This window comes from Triticum dicoccoides, chromosome 3A (assembly GCF_002162155.2).
Source record: "Triticum dicoccoides isolate Atlit2015 ecotype Zavitan chromosome 3A, WEW_v2.0, whole genome shotgun sequence".
Lineage (NCBI taxonomy): Eukaryota > Viridiplantae > Streptophyta > Magnoliopsida > Poales > Poaceae > Triticum > Triticum dicoccoides.
Genome location: NC_041384.1, coordinates 634,528,712 through 634,553,591, shown reverse-complemented (window position 1 = coordinate 634,553,591; position 24,880 = coordinate 634,528,712). Strand labels below are relative to the sequence as shown.

General features: G+C 48.6%; 1 pseudogene; it reads left to right on the top strand.

Moving 5' to 3' along the window:
- The first annotated feature begins 1,363 nt into the window (after positions 1-1,363).
- LOC119272397 lies at positions 1,364-16,693 on the top strand (annotated as a pseudogene).
- The last annotated feature ends 8,187 nt before the right edge of the window (positions 16,694-24,880 follow it).

The window sequence follows — 24,880 nt, the reverse complement described above, 5'->3', positions numbered from 1 at the left end:
CTGGATTAAGATCGCCCTCAGGCTTGCCCTTGGTGGAATCATAGCAGCACATGGTCTGAAATCAGTAGACTGCTCTCGTGCGCCACCTCTTATATTGCGCCCCCTTAAAGGCAGGCGGCTTCAGATGCGCAGCAAAACCACTTGGAGTAAATTGCCTATAATCAGGTTTTTGGATTGTTGGAAATATGAGCAAATTACTACGAGATTTAATCCGAATAAACAGAAGATAAATCATGGCCACAGCAGCAGAGATTAAACTAATCATGCGAACTAGCATAGCAGATGAACATATCACATCTAGGGCACATACTAGAAGCATGAATTCTACCACGATCTCGAACAGGAAGGATAGAATCACATACGGTGCAGCGGGTGCAGCACCGCCGACGTTGACGTTGTCGCCCATGTCGTCGAGGACGAGGTTGCCGAGGTCGGGGAAGAAGTCGTCGTTCGCGAAGTCGTCGCTGCCAGCAGTCGCGCGAGTGCGCTCCCCAAAAACCTGATCGCCCCTCTCCCGTACAGGATCACGAGAGGTGGGGTTCCGGAGGCCTGCTGTCCCTTCTCGCGGTGCACGCCGGAAGGAGGGATGGAGAAGACTTTCTTGGCGGCGCAATGATCTGGAACGGTGGTGAGAAACCATACAAAGCGGCAGCGGCTAGGGCAGACGTCTGCCTGACTATATAGTGCGGGCCAGGTAGGTCATGGGAGTAAACCCCACGTCCGAGTCGTCACGATCCAAAAGAATCGGAAACGGTTCAGTAATTAACGCTTCCGTTAATTATTAATTAATGACTCATTAATTTTCCCATGCTCAATCCCGCAACCCGCGCGGCGAGCGAGGAGGAGGAGCGCGCGTGTAGGTCTCCTCTTCTCATGCTCATACAAATGATAGAAGAGCTCACCTTATAAAGAGGTGCAACTCTCTCTCAACTTCCGGGGTGGGACTAAACTTTAGCCTCACTCACTCCACTCACATGTGTGCATGAATGGGCCAAAAGAATTTCAAAATTTTAGTTCGGCTTTGAGCCAAAGGCCTACTAGCAAAATTCCAACATTCATCACCCTGGGAAGTGGAGGCGATTGACTGCTCCAGTTCCGGCTCTCGAAGAGACGAAGACCAAACTGCTGCAGCTCCGTTTCCCAACTGCATTAATGCAGCCGTGTGAACGTGCTCTGAAATCACGCTGCCATAACTTGCACGCACCAGGAAGACGAGGGGGTACTCCTTTCTAATTCACCCTCTTTACGCTCCATTTCTTCCATATATAGCGACTGGTTGGAATGCCATTGCTAATCTCCTACGCCAATTCACTCCTCCGCACATACTCCATATCAGATTTCTGCCAAGTTCTGCCCATCTGCCATGTCATTTGCCGGCGTGTCTCTCGTCGGCGACGGCAAGGCCGTCGGCCACGCCATCGACATCCCCACTGCCAGTGGGTACCACCTGCTTGTGGTTAACCGCTACTCGCACACCAAAGCCACTGTATCCAATGGCACGAAAATCGTCTCTCTCCCTTTCATGATAGGAAGTCATCGTTGGCGCATCAGCTACTATCCTAATGGCGACCGCTCAGGGAGCGCCGACTCAATATCTCTCTTTCTACGTCTTCTTGACGAAGATGTTGCAGAGGCTTTAAACGTGCAGTCCATTTTTAGTTTTGTCGACGACCATGAGAAGCAAGATTCAGCATATATACGTGCAAGCAAGGCAGATATCTTCTCAAGCTGTAAAAGATGTTGGGGTTACAAGAATTTCATGAAAAGAGACGTCCTTGAGAAATCAAAGCATCTAAAGGATAATTGTTTAACCATCCGATGTGACGTCGCCATTGCCACGACAGTTGATCTCTTCATCAAGGTACCGCCTTCTAGTATAAAACAGCATATTAGCGACCTCCTCATGTCCAAGAAGGGCACAGACGTGACATTCATGGTGTGCGGTGAGAAGTTTGCTGCCCATCGATGCATGCTTGCAGCTCGATCTATAGTCTTCAAGGTGGAGCTGTTTTGATACATGAAGGAACGCAAAATAGGAAGCGTCATAGATGTAGAAGATGTGGAGGCAAAAGTGTTTGGTGCCTTGCTTAACTTTATTTACACCGATTCACTGCCTGACATGGAGATAGACATGTCGGAGGATGAAGGAGAAGCCCAAGAAGCACTATGGTTGCAACACTTGCTTGCAGCGGCCGATAGATATGCTCTCCAAAGGCTGAAAGCACTCTATGAAGAAAAGTTGTGCACTCACATAAACGTGAGCTCGGTGACGACTATTCTCACTCTAGCTGAGCAGCACAGCTGTTGTGGATTGAAGGAGGTTTGTTTTGAGTTCATAAAGACTCCGGCTAATTTGAAGGAGATAACGACTGCTGACGGCTTGGAGGAAATAACTAGAACCTGCCCATCTCTTCTAAAGGAGCTCATTGCTAAGGTCGCTTCCTAAAATCTATAAAAACGGTAAGTTTTTACTGTATTTTAAAAAATTACTGTTTTGACATCCACTCAAGATTTAATTCATCACTGTTTTAGAGTATGTTTAACTTCCGCGCCAAGCTTCTCGTGCGCTTCAAAGAACAGCATGTTGCACTTTTGTTTCCTTGGCACCATTCAGTGTGACTTCATGTTGTGGCTGAAAGAACAATTTAACTGGATGCATCATGTGCGCTTTGGCCAAAAAGAAAAAAGAACTGGATTTATCGTGCACATCATTCAGAGATTTTTGTTTCCCAATTCAAAGAAACAATGCAGTGTATTGCGTTGTAATGTGCCTTTTCTTAATCAGTTGTGACATGAATCTTCTTTTCTTTCCTTCAGGCGCGAACTCAGTTGGCATACAGTCATGTTGACGGGAGACCTGGACAGTCTAGCTTCATGATGATGCCCTCGAGTTATCAAAGATAACATCACCAAACTTTCGCTAAAGGATGTTTAGGGTTTGTTCCTTTGTTCCTGTCTGTAACATGTGCTCAAGAAGGTGTATTTTGGTCTAGAGGGAGATCAACTGTTGTTTTTTTGAAAGGAGGTCATGTTGGAAATATGCCCTAGAGGCAATAATAAAAGGATTATTATTATATTTCATTGTTCATGATAATTGTCTTTTATTCATGCTATAATTGTGTTATCCGGAAATCGTAATACATGTGTGAATACATAGACACCAACATGTCCCTAATAAGCCTCTAGTTGACTAGCTCGTTGATCAATAGATAGTCATGGTTTCCTGACTATGGACATTGGATGTCATTGATAACGAGATCACATCATTAGGAGAATGATGTGATGGGCAAGACCCAATCCTAAACATAGCACAAGATCGTATAGTTTGTTTGCTAGAGTTTTTCCAATGTCAAGTATCTTTTCCTTAGACCATGATATCGTGTAACTCCCGGATACCGTAGGAGTGCTTTGGGTGTACCAAACGTCACAACGTAACTGGGTGACTATAAAGGCATACTACGGGTATCTCCGAAAGTGTCTGTTGGGTTGACACGGATCAAGACTGGGATTTGTCATTCCGTATGACGGAGAGGTATCTCTGGGCCCACTCGGTAATGCATCATCATAATGAGCTCAAAGTGACCAAGTGTCTGGTCACGGGATCATGCATTACGGTACGAGTAAAGTGACTTGCCGGTAACGAGATTGAACGAGGTATTGGGATACCGACGATCGAATCTCGGGTAAGTAACGTACCGATTGACAAAGGGAATTGTATACGGGGTTGCTTGAATCCTCGACATTGTGGTTCATCCGATGAGATCATCGAGGAGCATGTGGGAGCCAACATGGGTATCCAGATCCCGCTGTTGGTTATTGACCGGAGAGCCGTCTCGGTCATGTCTACATGTCTCCCGAACCCGTAGGGTCTACACACTTAAGGTTCGGTGACGCTAGGGTTGTAGAGATATGAATATGCAGTAACCTGAAAGTTGTTCGGAGTCCCGGATGAGATCCCGGACGTCACGAGGAGTTCCAGAATGGTCCGGAGGTGAAGAATTATATATAGGAAGTGCAGTTTCGGCCATCGGGAGAGTTTCGGGGGTCACCGGTATTGTACCGGGACCACCGGAAGGGTCCCGGGGGTCCACCGGGCGGGGCCACCCATCCCGGAGGGCCCCATGGGCTGAAGTGGGGAGGGGAACCAGCCCATAGTGGGCTGGTGTGCCCCCTTTGGCCCACCCCATGCACCTAGGGTTGGGAACCCTAGGGTGGGGGGCGCCCCACCTGGCTTGGGGGGCACTCCACCCCTTGGACGCCGCCCCCCCTCCCCTAGGAGATCCCATCTCCTAGGGCCGGCGACCCCTAGGGGAGCCTATATAAAGGGGGGGAGGGAGGGGCAGCCGCACCCTTGACTCTTGGCGCCTCCCTCTCCCCTGCTACACCTCTCCCTCTCGCAGTAGAACGGCGAAGCCCTACTGCGGTGACTCCTGCATCCACCACCACGCCGTCGTGCTGCTGGATCTTCATCAACCTCTCCTTCCCCCTTGCTGGATCAAGAAGGAGGAGACGTCACGCTGATCATACATGTGTTGAACGCGGAGGTGCCGTCCGTTCGGCGCTAGGATCTCCGATGATTTGGATCACGTCGAGTACGACTTCCTCATCCCCGTTCTTTGAACGCTTCCGCGCGTGATCTACAAAGGTATGTAGATGCAATCCGATCACTCGTTGCTAGATGAACTCATAGATGGATCTTGGTGAAACCGTAGGAAAATTTTTGTTTTCTGCAACGTTCCCCAACAGTGGCATCATGAGCTAGGTCTATGCGTAGTTCTTTTTGCACGAGAAGAACACAATTTGTTGTGGGCATAGATGTTGTCAACTTTCTTGCCGCTACTAGTCTTATTTTGCTTCAACGGTATTGTGGGATGAAGCGGCCCGGACCAACCTTACACGTACGCTTACGTGAGACCGGTTCCACCGACTGACATGCACCAGTTACATAAGGTGGCTGGCGGGTGTCTGTCTCTCCCACTTTAGTTGGAGCGGATTCGATGAAAAGGGTCCTTATGAAGGGTAAATAGAAGTTGACAAATCACATTGTGGCTTTCACGTAGTTAAGAAAACGTTCTTGCTAGAACCCTATTGCAGCCACGTAAAACTTGCAACAACAATTAGAGGACGTCTAACTTGTTTTTGCAGCAAGTGTTTTGTGATGTGATATGGCCAAAGTTGTGATGAATGATGAATGATATATATGTGATGTATGAGATGTTCATGTTATTGTAATAGGAATACGACTTGCATGTCGATGAGTATGACAACCGACAGGAGCCATAGGAGTTGTCTTTATTTTTTGTATGACCTGCGTGTCATTGAGAAACGCCATGTAAATTACTTTACTTTATTGCTAAACATGTTAGCCATAGTAGTAGAAGTAATAGTTGGCGAGCAACTTCATGGAGAAACGATGATGGAGATCATGATGATGGAGATCATGGTGTCATGCCGGTGACAAGATGATCATGGAGCCCCAAGATGAAGATCAACGGAGCTATGTGATATTGGCCATATCATGTCACTATTATTATTTGATTGCATGTGATGTTTATCATGTTTTTGCATCTTGTTTACTTAGAACGACGGTAGTAAATAAGATGATCCCTCATAATAATTTCAAGAAAGTGTTCCCCCTAACTGTGCACCGTTGCGACAGTTCGTTGTTTCGAAGCACCACGTGATGATCGGGTGTGATAGATTCCAATGTTCACATACAACGGGTGTAAGACAGATTTACACATGCAAACACTTAGGTTTACTTGACGAGCCTAGCATGTACAGACATGGCCTCGGAACACAGAAGACCGAAAGGTCGAGCATGAGTCATATAGAAGATACGATCAACATGAAGATGTTCACCGATGTTGACTAGTCCGTCTCACGTGATGATCGGACACGGCCTAGTTAACTCGGATCATGTTATACTTAGATGACTGGAGGGATGTCTATCTAAGTGGGAGTTCATTGAATAATTTGATTAGATGAACTTAATTATCATGAACTTAGTCTAAAATCTTTACAACATGTATTGTAGATCAAATGGCCAATGTTGTCCTCAACTTCAACGCGTTCCTAGAGAAAACCAAGCTGAAAGACGATGGCAACAACTATACGGACTGGGTCCGGAACCTGAGGATCATCCTCATAGCTGCCAAGAAAGATTATGTCCTACAAGCACCGCTAGGTGAAGCACCTGCTCTCCCTGCAGAACAAGACGTTATGAACGCTTGGCAGACACGTACCGATGATTACTCCCTCGTTCAGTGCGGCATGCTTTACAGCTTAGAGCCGGGGCTCCAAAAGCGTTTTGAGAGACACGGAGCATATGAGATGTTCGAAGAGCTGAAAATGGTTTTTCAAGCTCATGCCCGGGTTGAGAGATATGAAGTCTCCGACAAGTTCTTCAGCTGTAAGATGGAGGAAAACAGTTCTGTCAGTGAGCACATACTCACTATGTCTGGGTTACATAAGTGCTTGACTCAGCTGGGAGTTAATCTCCCGGATGACGCGGTCATTGACAGAATCCTTCAGTCGCTTCCACCGAGCTACAAGAGCTTTGTGATGAACTTCAATATGCAGGGGATGGAAAAGACCATTCCTGAAGTATTTGCAATGCTGAAATCAGCAGAGGTAGAAGTCAAAAAGGAACATCAAGTGTTGATGCTGAATAAAACCACTAAGTTCAAGAAGGGGAAGGGTAAGAGGAACTTCAAGAAGGATGGCAAGGGAGTTGCCGCGCCTAGTAAGCAAGCTGCCGGGAAGAAGCCAAAGAATGGACACAAGCCCGAGACTGAGTGTTTTTATTGCAAGGGAAGTGGTCACTGGAAGCGGAACTGCCCCAAATACTTAGCGGACAAGAAAGCCGGCATCACGAAAGGTATATGTGATATACATGTAATTAATGTGTACCTTACCAGTACTCGTAGTAGCTCCTGGGTATTTGATACCGGTGCGGTTGCTCACATTTGTAACTCAAAGCAGGAGCTGCGAAATAAGCAGAGGCTGGTAAAGGACGAGGTGACGATGCGCGTTGGGAATGGTTCCAAGGTCGATGTGATCGCCGTCGGCACGCTACCTCTACATTTACCTACGGGATTAGTTTTAAACCTCAATAATTGTTATTTAGTGCCAGCTTTAAGCATGAACATTGTATCAGGATCTCGTTTAATTCGAGATGGCTACTCATTTAAATCCGAGAATAATGGTTGTTCTATTTATATGAGAGATATGTTTTATGGTCATGCTCCGATGGTGAATGGTTTATTCTTAATGAATCTCGAGCGTAATGCTACACATATTCATAGTGTGAATACCAAAAGATATAAGGTTGATAATGATAGTCCCACATACTTGTGGCACTGCCGCCTTGGTCACATAGGTGTCAAACGCATGAAGAAGCTCCATGCAGGTGGACTTTTAGAGTCTCTTGATTATGAATCATTTGACACGTGCGAACCATGTCTCATGGGTAAAATGACCAAGACTCCATTCTCAGGAACAATGGAGCGAGCAACCAACTTATTGGAAATCATACATACTGATGTGTGCGGTCCAATGAGTGTTGAGGCTCGCGGTGGCTATCGTTATGTTCTCACCCTCACTGATGACTTGAGTAGATATGGGTATGTCTATTTAATGAAACACAAGTCTGAGACCTTTGAAAAGTTCAAGGAATTTCAGAGTGAGGTTGAGAATCAACGTGACAGGAAAATCAAGTTCTTGCGATCAGATCATGGAGGAGAATACTTGAGTCACGAGTTTGGCACACACTTAAGAAAATGTGGAATAGTTTCACAACTGACGCCGCCTGGAACACCTCAGCGTAATGGTGTGTCCGAACGTCGTAATCGCACTCTATTAGATATGGTGCGATATATGATGTCTCTTACCGATTTACCGCTATCATTTTGGGCTATGCTTTAGAGACTGCCGCATTCACTTTAAATAGGGCTCCATCGAAATCCGTTGAGACGACACTGTATGAATTATGGTTTGGGAAGAAACCTAAGCTGTCGTTTCTAAAAGTTTGGGGATGCGATGCTTATGTCAAGAAACTTCAACCTGAAAAGCTCGAACCCAAGTCGGAAAAATGTGTATTCATAGGATACCCTAAAGAAACTATTGGGTATACCTTCTACCTCAGATCCGAAGGCAAGATCTTTGTTGCCAAGAATGGATCCTTTCTAGAGAAGGAGTTTCTCTCGAAAGAAGTAAGTGGGAGGAAAGTAGAACTTGATGAAGTATTACCTCTTGAACCGGAAAATGGCGCAACTCAAGAAAATGTTCCTGAGGTGCCTGCACCGACTAGAGAGAAAGATAACGATGATGATCATGAAACTTCAGATCAAGTTTCTACTGAACTTCGTAGGTCCACAAGGACACGTTCCGCACCAGAGTGGTACGGCAACCCTGTCTTGGAAATCATGTTGTTAGACAACGGTGAACCTTCAAACTATGAAGAAGTGATGGCGGGCCCGGATTCCGACAAATGGCTGGAAGCCATGAAATCCGAGATAGGATCCATGTATGAAAACGAAGTATGGACTTAGACTGACTTGCCCGTTGAGCGGCGAGCCATAGAAAATAAATGGATCTTTAAGAAGAAGACAGACGCGGATGGAAATGTGACCATCTATAAAGCTCGGCTTGTCGCTAAGTGTTATCGACAAGTTCAAGGGGTTGACTACGATGAGACTTTCTCACCGTAGCAAAGCTGAAGTCCGTCTGAATCATGTTAGCAATTGCCGCATTCTATGATTATGAGATATGGCAAATGGACGTCAAAACGGCATTCCTTAATGGTTTCCTTAAGGAAGAATTGTATATGATGCAGCCGAAAGGTTTTGTCGATCCTAAGAATGCTGACAAGGTGTGCAAGCTCCAACGCTCGATTTATGGGCTGGTGCAAGCATCTCGGAGTTGGAACATTCGCTTTGATGAGATGATCAAAGCGTTTGGGTTTATGCAGACTTATGGAGAAGCCCGCGTTTACAAGAAAGTGAGTGGGAGCTCTGTAGCATTTCTCATATTATATGTAGATGACATACTTTTGATGGGAAATGATATAGAACTTTTGGACAGCATTAAGGCCTACTTGAATAAGAGTTTTTCAATGAAGGACCTTGGAGAAGCTGCTTATATATTAGGCATCAAGATCTATAGAGATAGATCAAGACGCCTCATAGGTCTTTCACAAAGCACATACCTTGATAAGATATTGAAGAAGTTCAATATGGATCAGTCTAAGAAGGGGTTCTTGCCTGTGTTGCAAGGTGTGAAATTGAGCTTAGCTCAATGTCCGACCACGGCAGAAGATATAGAAGAGATGAGTGTCATCCCCTATGCCTCAGCCATAGGGTCTATTATGTATGCCATGCTGTGTACCAGACCTGATGTAACCCTTGCCGTAAGTTTGGTAGGTAGGTACCAAAGTAATCCCGGCAAGGAACACTGGACAGCGGTCAAGAATATCCTGAAGTACCTGAAAAGGACTAAGGACATGTTTCTCGTTTATGGAGGTGACAAAGAGCTTGTCGTAAAGGGTTACGTCAATGCTAGCTTCGACACAGATCTGGATGACTCTAAGTCACAAACCGGATACGTGTATATGTTGAATGGTGGAGCAGTAAGCTGGTGCAGCTGCAAGCAGAGCGCCGTGGCGGGATCTACATGTGAAGCGGAGTACATGGCGGCCTCGGAGGCAGCGCATGAAGCAATTTGGGTGAAGGAGTTCATCACCGACCTAGGAGTCATACCCAATGCGTCAGGGCCGATTAAACTCTTCTGTGACAACACTGGAGCTATTGCACTTGCCAAGGAGCCCAGGTTTCACAAGAAGACCAGGCACATCAAGCGTCACTTCAACTCCATTCGTGAAAATGTTCAAGACGGAGACATAGATATTTGTAAAATACATACGGACCTGAATGTCGCAGATCCATTGACTAAACCTCTCCCTAGGGCAAAACATGATCAACACCAGAACTCTATGGGTGTTCGATTCATCACAATGTAACTAGATTATTGACTCTAGTGCAAGTGGGAGACTGTTGGAAATATGCCCTAGAGGCAATAATAAAAGGATTATTATTATATTTCCTTGTTCATGATAATTGTCTTTTATTCATGCTATAATTGTTTTATCCGGAAATAGTAATACATGTGTGAATACATAGACACAAACATGTCCCTAGTAAGCCTCTAGTTGACTAGCTCGTTGATCAATAGATAGTCATGGTTTCCTGACTATGGACATTGGATGTCATTGATAACGAGATCACATCATTAGGAGAATGATGTGATGGACAAGACCCAATCCTAAACATAGCACAAGATCGTATGGTTCGTTTGCTAGAGTTTTTCCAATGTCAAGTATCTTTTCCTTAGACCATGAGATCGTGTAACTCCCGGATACCGTAGGAGTGCTTTGGGTGTACCAAACGTCACAATGTAACTGGGTGACTACAAAAGCATACTACGGGTATCTCCGAAAGTGTCTGTTGGGTTGACACGGATCAAGACTGGGATTTGTCACTCCGTATGACGGAGAGGTATCTCTTGTTGGAAATATGCCCTAGAGGCAATAATAAAAGGATTATTATTATATTTCCTTGTTCATGATAATTGTCTTTTATTCATGCTATAATTGTGTTATCCGGAAATCGTAATACATGTGTGAATACATAGACACCAACATGTCCCTAGTAAGCCTCTAGTTGACTAGCTCGTTAATCAACAGATAGTCATGGTTTCCTGGCTATGGACATTGGATGTCATTGATAACGATATCACATCATTAGGAGAAGGATGTGATGGACAAGACCCAATCCTAAACATAGCACAAGATCGTATAGTTCGTTTGCTAGAGTTTTTCCAATGTCAAGTATCTTTTCCTTAGACCATGAGATCGTGTAACTCCCGGATACCGTATGAGTGCTTTGGGTGTACCAAACGTCACAACGTAACTGGGTGACTATAAAGGTATACTATGGGTATCTCCGAAAGTGTCTGTTGGGTTGACACGGATCAAGACTGGGATTTGTCACTCCGTATGACGGAGAGGTATCTCTGGGCCCACTCGGTAATGCATCATCATAATGAGCTCAAAGTGACCAAGTGTCTGGTCACGGGATCATGCATTACGGTACGAGTAAAGTGACTTGTCGGTAACGAGATTGAACGAGGTATTGCGATACCGACGATCGAATCTCGGGCAAGTAACGTACCAATTGACAAAGGGAATTGTATACGGGATTGCCTGAATCCTCGACATCGTGGTTCATCCGATGAGATCATCGAGGAGCATGTGGGAGCCAACATGGGTATCCAGATCCCGCTGTTGGTTATTGACCGGAGAACCGTCTCAGTCATGTCTACATGTCTCCCGAACCCGTAGGGTCTACACACTTAAGGTTCGGTGACGCTAGGGTTGTAGAGATATGAATATGCAGTAACCCAAAAGTTGTTCGGAGTCCCGGATGAGATCCCGGACGTCATGAGGAGTTCCGGAATGGTCCGGAGGTGAAGAATTATATATAGGAAGTGCAGTTTCGGCCATCTGGAGAGTTTTGGGGTCACCGGTATTGTACCGGGACCACCGGATGGGTCCCGGGGGTCCAACGGGTGGGGCCACCCATCCCGGAGGGCCCCATGGGCTGAAGTAGGGAAGGGAACCAGCCCATAGTGGGCTGGTGCACCCCCCTTGGCCCACCCCCTGCGCCTAGGGTTCGAAACCCTAGGGTGGGGGGCGGCCCACTTGCCTTGGGGGGTACTCCAACCCCCCTGGCCGCCACCCCCCTTGGGAGATCCGATCTCCAAGGGCCGGCGCCCCCCCCCCAAGGGGGCCTATATAAAGGAGGGGAGGGAGGGGCAGCCGCACCCTTAAGCCTTGGCGCCTCCCTCTCCCCTGCTACACCTCTCCCTCTCGTAGAAGCTCGGCGAAGCCCTGCTGCGGTGACTGCTGCATCCACCACCACGCCGTCGTGCTGCTGGATCTTCATCAACCTCTCCTTCCCCCTTGCTGGATCAAGAAGGAGCAGACGTCACGCTGACCGTACGTGTGTTGAACGCGGAGTTGCCGTCCGTTCGGCGCTAGGATCTCCGGTGATTTGGATCACGTCGAGTACGACTCCCTCATCCCCGTTCTTTGAACGCTTCCGCTCGCGATCTACAAAGGTATGTAGATGCATCCGATCACTCGTTGCTAGATGAACTCATAGATGGATCTTGGTGAAACCGTAGGAAAATTTTTGTTTTCTGCAACGTTCCCCAACATCTCTAGGCCCACTCGGTAATGCATCATCATAATGAGCTCAAAGTGACCAAGTGTCTGGTCACGGGATCATGCATTACGGTACGAGTAAAGTGACTTGCTGGTAACGAGATTGAACGAGGTATTGGGATACCGACGATCGAATCTCAGGTAAGTAACGTACCGATTGACAAAGGGAATTGTATACGGGGTTGCTTGAATCCTCGACATCGTGGTTCATCCGATGAGATCATCGAGGAGCATGTGGGAGCCAACATGGGTATCCAGATCCCGCTGTTGGTTATTGATCGGAGAGCCGTCTCGGTCATGTCTACATGTCTCCCGAACCTGTAGGGTCTACACACTTAAGGTTCGGTGACGCTAGGGTTGTAGAGATATGAATATGCAGTAACCTGAAAGTTGTTCGGAGTCCCGGATGAGATCCCGGACGTCACGAGGAGTTCCAGAATGGTCCGGAGGTGAAGAATTATATATAGGAAGTGCAGTTTCGGCCATCGGGAGAGTTTCGGGGGTCACCGGTATTGTACCGGGACCACCGGAAGGGTCCCGGGGGTCCACCGGGTGGGGCCACCCATCCCGGAGGGCCCCATGGGCTGAAGTGGGGAGGGGAACCAGCCCATAGTGGGCTGGTGTGCCCCCTTTGGCCCACCCCATGCGCCTAGGGTTGGGAACCCTAGGGTGGGGGGCGCCCCACCTGGCTTGGGGGGCACTCCACCCCTTGGCCGCCGCCCCCCCTAGGAGATCCATCTCCTAGGGCCGGCGCCCCCCTAGGGGAGACTATATAAAGGGGGGAGGGAGGGGCAGCCGCACCCTTGACTCTTGGCGCCTCCCTCTCCCCTGCTACACCTCTCCCTCTCGCAGTAGAACGGCGAAGCCCTACTGCGGTGACTCCTGCATCCACCACCACGCCGTCGTGCTGCTGGATCTTCATCAACCTCTCCTTCCCCCTTGCTGGATCAAGAAGGAGGAGACGTCACGCTGACCGTACATGTGTTGAACGCGGAGGTGCCGTCCGTTCGGCGCTAGGATCTCCGGTGATTTGGATCACTCGAGTACGACTTCCTCATCCCCGTTCTTTGAACGCTTCCGCGTGTGATCTACAAAGGTATGTAGATGCAATCCGATCACTCGTTGCTAGATGAACTCATAGATGAATCTTGGTGAAACCGTAGGAAATTTTTTGTTTTCTGCAACGTTCCCCAACAGGTCATCCCTCGGCCTCTGCATCAGAAAGATGCACGCGGCCAAGATCAACTGCTGTTATGTCTAAGGAATTCCAGGATGCACCACTACTATCAACTCATTTGATTTTGGTTAGGGGAGCATCATCCCGCGACACCGGGTAATCCCCCGTTCCCCTCGCGTCGTCCGCTCTCGGGCGACTCATGGGCGCAACCCTAGTCGCCCGCCGGTTCCCCGCCGCCCCTCCTCCTCCCCCGCCGCCGTCGGCAGTCGTCGTCGGGCTTGCCCGCACGGCGGTAGGCGGCGGTGGGGCTTCCCCGCACGCCCGCCTCGGCCTCTGGAGACCCCCCTCCCCGCATCAGAAGACGCCGCCGCCCGCTTCCTACCGTCTCTCTGCGGTGTTCGCCCCCTCCCGATCCGGTGCGGGGGCTTCGGCGCCGCCCATCAGATCAGGCCGGCTCGGCCCTGGATCGGGGCGCTCCTCCGATCTGGCGGTTGGTGAGCCGGGGTTCGCCGGATCTGCCCGGATCTGGCCGGCGTGGCCCTGCCTCGTCCTGCCCGGCTTGGGTCGCGGTGTGGTACTCCCTGGTGGCGGCGGTATGGGTCTTTCTTCATGGTTCGACGGGATGTGTGCGGTGGGTGGATGACGGGGCAGCGGCCTCGGGTGGTGTGGATGGTGTTGCCTCTGCGGGCGACGGCCGTGGGTGCTGGTGGTCCGTGACTTCGGCCGCGCGGGCGGCGAGGTCTCGGTGGACGTCTACTACAGTGGGTCGGGGTGCCCCGTCACCCGACGTGCCTGCTTCGATGAAGTCGAACGCCTTCTTCGGCTGCGTGCGCTCCTCTGGCCAGGTCATTGGCCGAGTGGATGGGATGGGGGCGGGACCGGGGGAAACCCTTGGCCGTCGGCGGAGGCCACGACAATGGCGGCGCCTTTGCTGGGCGTCGGTTCCCTTCTTGGAGGCCTTGTCGAGGTCCTCTCCCATCTTTCACTGTGCTCTCCTTTTGGGCGAAAGCTCTAGTTCTCCTTGTGGGCGACGGCGTCGTACCCTTGTCGTGCTCCTTCTTGAAGGCGTCGCCTCGGGTTCCCGGAAGCACGGTGGGCGCTTTGCGGTGCGTGTGAGGTGTTTGGCGGTGGCAATGTGTGCAATGTTTCATCTATTCTACCGCCGGTCTTCATCTTGTGGTAGCGCTCCTTCGGCTTGGAGATGGACTGGCATAGGTGGTGGTCGTCATTTGGCGTTATGGTGGCGTCGATGGCGGAGGAACCTGCCAAGCTTGGTACCTCAATCTGCTCTGAAGATGGACAAGTGGAAGATGGTGGCGACGACACATGTGAGTGCGTCGGACTGGATTGTGCCCCAGACCCGGTATGTAACTCGGTCGGGGCTTCCAGCTTTAGATGTTAGGCTTAGGTGAGAGGACTGGGTATATGGCCCAGCTTGCACCCCTTCATCATATGGATAGGAGTAGCGGCATAGGTTGCCAAGATGGCGGATTCAGACATATTGTTGTACTACTTTGTAAGGTCCTCGAGAATAATCAATAAAATGGCCGCATGCATCTCCCAGATGCAGAGGCCGGGGGTCATCCTCCTTTTCTAAAAAAAAAATTTGAATTCGGTTAGAACAGTTCGGCAACTCAACAGCTTGTACTGCATCGGTTTCAGCATTCCTTGACTTGCCACTTTCAAATCCGATCGGTTACTCTGAACTGGACGATCAAGGTCAATTTTGGTGTCCGCCCGCTGCCGGAGCTCCGCGTGCCATCAAAAAAAGAAAAAAAGAACTTGTCCGTGTCCTGATTGAGAGCCTGCTAGTCAATAGTACTAGGGAACTAGTTTCCTTGTTAAAGTTGTTTGTGTACGCGTGTGTTAGTGCAGTTCATGCCCGTCACGGCTTCAAGTTAGAATCCTATTGTGTTATGGTGTTATATGTTGGCGTCTATATATACACAGAAATCATGATGTGAGTCAACCATTGACAGAAGCAAACACGTTGGCAGAGGACCAAATCCTGTTCGTCCCGGGTGCGTCTGTCTCGTTCGTGAACTCTGACGAAATACTTGTACGAGCGTCGGCCGAGTTTCCACGACTTGGACGCACGAGGAAGACTCGAGCGGCAGTACTGACGTGTTCACCCACATAGTCCAGTTCATATTTCAGTTATATATATTCTGCTCATCTGCCATGTCATTTGCCGGCGTCTCAACGTCTCCGTGGCCAGCGGGTACCACCTGCTCGTGGTTAACCGCTACTCGCACATCAAAGCCACTACACCTATTGGCACGAAGGTCGTCTCTCTCCCATTTACGGTAGGAGGCCATCGTTGGCGCATCAGCTGCTATCCTAATGGGGACCGCCCAGAGTGTGCGGACTATGTATCTCTTTATTTTCGTCTTGATGAAAATGCCGTGGAGGGTCTAAAGGTACAGTTCGGATTTAGTTTCATCGACGAGCTTGAGAAGCAAGATTCAACATATATTCATGCAAAAAGGGCAGACAATTTCTCCAACTGTCATCCCTCTTGGGGTTACAAGAATTTCATGAAAAGAGACGCCCTTGAGAAATCAAAGCATCTACAAGATGATTGTTTCACCATCCAATGCGACATCGCCATTGCTACGACAGTTGATCTCTTCATCAAGGTGCTGCCTTCTAGCATAAAACAGCATATCAGCGACCTCTTCCTCTCCGAGGAGGGCACGGACGTGACATTCATGGTGTCCGGTCAGAAGTTCGCTGCCCACCGATAAGTGCTTGCAGCTCGGTCTGTGGTTTTCAAGGCGGAGCTGCTTGGCTCCATGAAGGAGGGCACTGTAGCAAGTGTCGTAGATGTAGAAGACATGGAAGCAAAGGTGTTTAGGGCCTTGCTTGACTTTATTTACACCGACTCACTTCCCGAGATGGAGATAGACATGGGTGATGAGCAAGGAGAAGCCCAGGAAGCATTGTGGCTGCAACACTTGCTTGCAGCAGCGGATAAATATGATCTCCAAAGGCTCAAAGGACTATGTGAAGAAAAGCTGTGCGAACACATAGATGTGAGCTCGGTGACGACTATTCTTACTCTAGCCGAGCAGCATAATTGTCACGGGTTGAAGGAGGTTTGCTTTGAATTCATCAAGACTCCCGCCAAATTGAAGGAGATAACGGTGATAACGGCGGCTGACGGCTTGGAGGACATAACTAGAACCTGTCCTTCTCTTCTGAAGGAGCTCATTTCTAAGCTTGCTTCCTAAAATCTGAAAGAACGGTCAGTTTTCTGTGTATATTTCCGAAATATGTTATGCATGTTTCTAGGTTGTAGTTTTGTTTTCTTTGCAGCATTCTCCTTGGCTTCATGTTGTGCCACAAAAACATTTGTTCCCAAATTTAGAGAAGCAACACACTGTCATGTGTTGCACTGTTCTTTTTTTTTTTAAAAAGGGAGACTCCCGGCCTCTGCATCAGAACGATGCATACGGCCAACTTACTAAATAAATAAAAAGGTTCAACAAGGTCTTAAAGTCTCACGAAAATAAAAGAGAGCTCACAAAGAGCTAAAAGGGCCAAAAGACAAACTAGCCATAAAAAGCCACAACCGGCTGGCATAAGAGAGATAGGTAAACTAATTGTCTATCCTATTACATGACCGCCATCCAAACCGGTTGAAGATATCCCGTGCTACCATCTCCCAGCAGATAGATCCAGTAACCAAATGCTCCCTGGCCTTCGTCGGAGTGAGTAGCGACCACATACGGATCAACGCAGTAGCTCGGAAAATAACCTGCAAAAAATGAATATTTGTTGTTCTGTTAAAAACCAAATTATTTCTGCAGTTCCAGACTGCCCACAATAAAGCACAGACTCTTACGTGAATATGTCTCGCTGTTTCGGACTCTATCCCGTTAAGCCACGTTCCAAATAACGTGTTAACAGAACTCAGTGGAGTAATATTAAATGCAATATGGACTGTCCGCCATAGAACTTTGTCTAACGGGCAATCAAGAAAAAGGTGTTTGATAGTTTCATCCCGATCATAGAAACTACACCTAGTAGGTCCTGTCCAATTACACTTTGTCAAATTGTCCTTGGTTAATATAACTTGTTTATGGACAAACCACATAAACACTTTGATTTTCAAAGGAATTTTGACAACCCAAACATATTTGGAACTAGGAATCGAGCTTGAATTGATAACATCAACATACATTGATTTAACTGTAAACTCTCCAGACCTAGTAAGCTTCCAGCGTAGTTTATCGGGCTGTTGAGATAACTGAACCTCCATCAGTCTACTTACTAGATGTAGCCATTCTTCCCAACGATTGTCAACTAGTGTCCTTTTGAACTGAATATTAAGGGGGTTGGATTAAAGTACCGTTGCAACGAACGCCTTACGTTGTTGAACAATACGATATGGAGATATAGCTTACCGTTGCACTGTTCTTTTCTTAATATAAGTTGTGACATGAAACCTTTCTTTTGTTTCTTTCAGGCGGCAACTCAGGTGGCCAAAAGTCACTTGTTTATTGAAGATCAAGTTTGGTGTGTGTTGGAATTACGCATCAAGAAACATCTTGATACTCATTTAAAAAAATTCTGAGGACCATGTTTATCTTGGTACTCATACTAAAATGGCCGTATGCATCCCTAGTTGGTGTAGAGGCCAGGAAGTGAAATTCTCTCCCATTTTTAAGACCAGCCACCGCCGGTGCCCCTTGCGGCCGGTGGCTATCATCTCTAACCCCAACTCCTTGCCGACCTCGGCACACACGTTTGTACACGTTAGGGACATCCCTCGCACCCCTCGCGTCGCCTCCCCCCGGGCGACGCCAGGGGCCCCAACCCTAGCGCCGCCAGCACCTCTCCCTCCACCCCCTCCTGTCGCCGCTGCCGCCGGCGTGGGTCGCGGTGGCGGCGGGCCCGATGCCAAAGGTCCTGGGCGGGGGGAGGCGGCGGATCCCATTTGAGGCGGCGGGGGCGGCCCTTCTCATGAGATCCAACGGCGGCGGCTAGGACGGAGTATCCGGGCTGTGCGGCGGGGGCCCGAGCACCATCACCGGCGGAGCGGCGGCCCTGCATGGACGGCGGCGGTGGTAGTGCCCCATCCGACGAGGTGGGTTGTCCTGCTCGTGATGGTGACAACGGCTACTGCGGATCCAACGCCCCGTTTGGATGCGTCGCGGGGAGGCCTTTCGCTGACCGGCGGCGCGTGGAGGGACCGGTGAGGAGATGCCGGATCTCCGCCAGAGTACCGACGGCAACATACATCTTCGTGGCGAGGTTCCGTTCGGTTCCAGCCAGCCACGAGGTCGGGAAGACATGGCTTCCGATGAAAATCGCGCCAGACTGTGGTCTTGGCGGACGATGGCGGCGTCTCAGACGTCGTTTCCTTCTGGAGGCATCGTCGTTGCAGGTCTCATCAACCTGATCGGGAAGTTCCGGGGAAACCCTAGATCTGGGTCTACCGGATCGGACGATGATGGTGCTATCGGTATCGTTCTCCCTCATGGGGGCATCGTTTTGGAGCGAGTGCTGGTTGGAGGGGACAAGAGGAGGAGCGGTGTTTCATCTGCTGCATTGATGACGGCGGATCTCGGCGGCGCGGCGCAGTGGAGACTCGGCGCCTGATGAGCGGAGATGGACTCGCGCAGGAGGGTGACGCTGCCTGGCATTATGGTGGCGTCGGCGGCAGTTGGACCGGCCAAGGTTAATGCAGCAGTACAGCTCTGAAGATGAATTCGTGGCAGGTGGCTGCGGCGGCCTCATACCCGGCAGGGGTCCTGATTGAGAAGCACGCCGGACTGGTGGGTGCCCATACCCGGCAGGCGTCCTGGGTGGGACCTCAGGTCTTTAGATGTTTAGGTGTGGCTGCATGGTCTGTTTGATATTAGGTCCAGACTTTCAGCGCCCCTACATCAACTCGGTAGGGATAGCAACAGTTGTTGCTTAGTTTGGTGGCTTTAATTTTATTGTTGTATGACTCTGTACGGTCTTGTGTCAATAATTAATAAAATGGCCGTATGCATCGTCCAGATGCAGAGGCCGGGGTTGTCTTCCTTTTATAAAAAAAAAGTGGCCAAAAGTCACGGAGATGGGTGTCCTGGATATCACCGCCAAGCTTTCGCTGAAGGATGATAAGTGAAGGTTTCTACTTTTGTTAGTTCTTACCTGAAACTTGTCTTCAAGAATCTAAAGTTAATCCTAGGGAGATCCAACTCCAGTATTTTCGCAAAAAAAAAAAACAACAACTCCAGTAATGCGTGGAATTTTAAGATGCACCGGTAGTATCATTTGATTTCGGTTAGAACAGTTTGGCAAATGAACAGCTTGTACTCGTCGGTTTCAATATTCCTATCCAAGCCCCTTGATTTACAGTATTTTTATGTCAATCCAAATCACGCTGTTGGAAATCTTGTTTGTGTCCTAACTGCCATGCCCTGGCCTTCTGCGTTAGTTTGCATGTTAAAGTTTCTTTTGTACGTGTGTTGGTGGCACTGTAGCAGTTCATGTCGTGTCGGCTTCAAGCCGCTGGGTTGCACTAGCAGAGCACTAGATTCAGTTAGCCTACGTGCGTCGTGTTCTGATTTCTGATCGTGAACTCGGATGTGAGTGTCGATCGAGTTTCTGCACGGGCACATGCGATGCGATCGTCAGGCAGCGAAAACAACATATAAACTTGGATGCAGAAGAAAGACAATGGTGGGAGTACTTCTGAATCCACTCTCTCTAGGTGGCGGACATGCCCCACGTAGTCTTTCTTGGAGCAACTCCATTTCTCCTCTCATTCTCTCTCTCTGTTCTAAAACAGCAGTAGAAGAAATGGATAAGCTAAAACTTGATTCGATCTTACAACCTAATTTATTTAATTAATGGATCAACAACCAAACAATCTATTTTATAAAATAAAAAAATAGAGCATGATCTTATTCAAATTCAAAGTGCTTTGTAGTTTTTTAAACCAGTTTTGTGCTTTGATACAATTTACGGGATTAAGCGCTACAGAGAGTGGATTCCATACGGACAATTCCTCACACCAAGCACATACAATTTCCAATACTCAACTACTTGATCAAACCAAGCGTTCGTACTTTTTAAATCACATTTTTTCGCGAATAGGCAAAGCTTGCATATCTTTCATTAATAGAAGAAAAGAATGAGTACAATAGAGAATAGAACACATGCCATGAACGCAAGAAGACATGAGCATTGAACCCAGGGTAGAGATACAAGGGATGCTCAACCCGAACAGGGGAAAGACACAACTAAACCCACCAAGCCTAGAACTAGATAGCCATGCTGGACCACTGAGGACACCGCGAGCGAGCAAGATAGAGCTTTCAAGAGGGGGAGGGGGGTGAGGTTGTGACGCCACTGCCATTTGATCCGAAAGCAGACCTAGGATTTCCCCGAAGCTCGAAGCGGGGCACAGAGTAGGGCCATGCAGCGCATCCAAGAAGGGAAACGGCACCAACGACTGTCGTCGCTACCAGCATCGGCAAGCCGAGCCAGGGTTTCGCCTGGCCTAGGTCCGAGCAAACCCATAGCCGACAGATCAGGATCCGAAGATGATGAAGTCAGCCCATCAGTTTGTCACCACCTCAGGAGGGGGTAAGTGGGGTTGCACCTGCCGTTGCCGAAAAATTTGAACTTTGGAACCGACATGGCGTGTAGGTGGATGGGGTCGGAGAGGTAGCGGGGTAGAGAGCCAGTGCAGAGGGGGGATGGTGACGATGCCACCTGCAGGCCAGGAATCAAAAGGGAATGCAGTTTCGAGCTACCGGAGATGGAGCCGGCATAACACCGATGAGCTGAAGAAGCTGGAGGGGGTGCAACAACCGGAGCGCCAGGGCCGAACCACGTCGGAAAGCCATGGACACTGGAGAACGCATGTCCGTGGCTGCCGGGACCGGAACGGTGCTGACAAGGATCCACCACAAAGCATCAACCGCCTGCCAATAAAAACCACTACGACCACACACCCGCAGAAGTCACCACGACAACTCGAAGTAGGTGTCATCGGAGACGGAGAGTAGCCTGCACAGGGGCATGGACCAGCCTTGACTAGCCCGATCACCTCCACCCAAGGGCCTCATGCTCACCTACAAACAATAGCTCACAGAGGAAGAGTTGCATCGATGGGGGGAGGCAAGAGGCAGGCGGGGGAGGAGCACCCATGGCCGTGGCCGCGCTTCCGCACCGGAGCGGCAAGGAAGGACGCAACAGTTGGAGGAGGAGCCGCCCGTGGTGCGCCAGATCGGATCTAGGGGTGGGTGGGGTAGTTTCCGACGGGAGGTAGACAAAACTGCCCTACCACCACCATGCCGGGGCCCGGCACGGCTTCACCGACCGGCCCTCCTATGGCGGAGGAGTGGCAATGCATACATGTGACCAACAAACCAAAAATATGCAAGTATGATATAAAAAATACTATATCTCTCGAATCGCTAACCTGATTGTCAACAGTTGGCTTCGAAATCTTCAAAAATATATCACATGTTGATGTATTTCAATATTTTCTTCATTAGTAACGCCAGATTAATGTCACATATTGTGAGATTATAGTCACTTACATTATTAGACTATAATAACTTCGTTACCATGTTATTGAATGCCATTCTTCAACCATGTAAAATTACAAGGTTATTGCATGTTTTCAACTCCCCCAACCATTAACTCGTTACAGCGCTAGGTGTGGCCCATCCTTTGCAGGAGACACATGTCAATCTCTTACACTAGTAGAAAACATGGCTTTGGTCACAGCTCAATGTACACATTAGTCCCGGTTTCATTACGGACCGGGACTACTGTGAGCATTGGTCCCGGTTCGAGCGGCTAGGGCATCGGGAAGGCATTAGTCCCGGTTTAAATGGGACCTTTAGTCCCAGTTTGAGACACGAACCGAGACTAAAGGGCGCGATGGCCTTTAATTCCGGTTCGTGTCTCAAACCGGGACTAAAGGGGTTCGTGTCTCAAACTCTGCCCCCCCCCCCCTATCGCCATTTCATTTTTGAAAAAACAAAAAAAATGGTAAAAACTTCAAAAATTAAAATCTTTCGAGATGTAGTTATATTACTATATCTACTAGTTAGGAAAATTTAAAAATTTAAATTTGAACATGTTTTTGCAAAAGAATGTTATAAAAAAGTAAAACGGCTATAACTTTTGCATACGATGTCAAAAAAGTGTATAATTATCAAAATGTTGAGCACGAAAATCTGCATCCGAGTTTGACGGCCACATGCCGTTTTGCAAATTTTTAGAATCCTCAAATTCTAAAAGAAAAAAAAGTTATGCTCAAATTTCAGTTTTTTTGAATTTTGCTTACATCTGGTCAAACTACTTATTTAAGAAATATTAGTGTTACTAAATATTATTAAAGAATATTAGTGTTACTAAATTATTATTCCAGTTTTTGGATTTTGGTCAAATCTGGTCAAACTATGGTCAAACTACTTATTCAAGAAATATTAGTGTTACTAAATAATTATTGTTTTTAGAATAATAGTTTCAAACTCAAACAGTGAAACGTGTGACTTCATGCTCAAGTTCAACTCCCAAGGGTTAATAGGATTAACATCTTACTATTGTCAGAAAAACAAGTGCAGACTTGGAAACGAGGGGGATAGAACTCGAAAGTTAAGCGTGCTCAGGCTGGAGTAGTGAGAGGATGGGTGAACCGGGACTAAAGGCCCGTTTTCTACTAGTGTTATGTTGGTTATGTAGTCTCTCGGCCTCACTTTTTCTAATCAGAGGCTGGCGATCTTAACTCACACTTTCTTGGCATGCACCTCGATGAAAGTTGACCTCCCATATATTCGAGTTGAACAACAACTTGAGGTGCCTCATGGAGCAGTAGACATGCCAACGTGGTGCTAGCCTCCGACCGCACCACACACTAGTTACCCACGATGTTCGTGGAGTCGGCTTTCAACATATCACAAATCACCCGTTGCTCTGCGCCCGAGAAGATGTCTACACCAGTGTGCAAGTTCGCTAGCTATGGGTGGTAGACGAGTCTGGGTTTTGGGTGTGGGGGCTCGATAAGGTGTTTGCAAGGAGCATTGTAGGGTCGCTCTAGGGAGACAAGGAGATTGAGACATTCATGCAGTTCATACCCGCATCACATACATGTTGTGTCACGATGGATAGCGCAAATAAGTTCATGTGGTTGAGCCACAAGGACAGGAGGATTGAATCATGGTCCTCTTAACGATGGTGGTAGCTGCAGCAGATGGTAGCCATAATACAACATGTTCAAGGAGGTCTTGACATGAAGAACACTCCAATGCTCTTCATGTCCGTGACATTAACATGTGGGAATGGAGGGCAGAGACGCATGAACGACCAACGGGAGGAGATGGCAGAAGAGCGAAAACCTGGTGAGGAGAACGGAGACCCAACGGGGGGTTGTAAACAGCAGTCTTCCGCCATTCCTCTTAATTGAATGCCTAGCTCTCCTACATCCTTTCAAAAAAAAAAACGGTGACCCATCCAGGGGTTGTACATGCCTAGGCTCTGTTTTTTTAGCCGAACTAAACAAATGACAGTTAGAGTTACTACCTCTCCAGTGAAAGACTTATGAGAAAACATCTGCCTTTGTTGACGAAAAGCTTTTCCACCGATGCATTTTGACATCACACAATTTTAATCGCAGCTTATGCCTTAATTGACTACCCAATAATTGAGTAAATTAATCTCTATTTTAGATGAATGGACATAAAAATCGTTCTAATTTTGTTAGGACGGTGCACGGAAGCACTCCAAAAAATTAGGGCCAACTGAAACCCTCTCGATTTTTAAGGATCGAACCCGTGTTCCCCAAAAGCAAACAGGTCCGACCACGGAGACGCGACCACGCTCGATTCGCCACCGCCGCCGTTGCGCCTCCCTCCCTTGCCGCAGCTCCACCACCCTCCTTGCTTGCATCTGGCAACGCACCGCGCTCCGCCTCATTCCCCCCGCTTTAATCCGATGATAGACTGTGAGACGGACGACGCCCCTCGGTTCTTGCTGATGACAACGGCGGTGGCGGCGCTGTTGAGGAGAACCAAGCAGGCAGATTCGACGGTGGCTGGGCCCCTTAGACTGCTCACAGTGGGGAATAACATAGAGTAGTAAGAGCATTACTAGTAGTACCCCTAAACCCTCAAACCCTTAAAAATAACCGCTTTTTTACGGGTTGAGACGAAAAAATCGCAAAGAATAGAACCCCTTAACCCTTAAACCCTTAAAAAATTTTAGAGGCTCAACCCCTATACTCCTTCCCAGCCTGTAGAAACAGGGGTTGGCAGCCCAACCCCTCCCCGACCCGGTTTCCTCCTCTCGTTCGCGCGGGAGGGAGTTTTCAGCTCCCTCCCCAGATCCAGCCGCCGCCGCGCCTCCGGCCACCCTGCCCGCCTCCCCTCCCGCCGCGCCGCGCCCCGTCGCGCACCGCCCCGGCC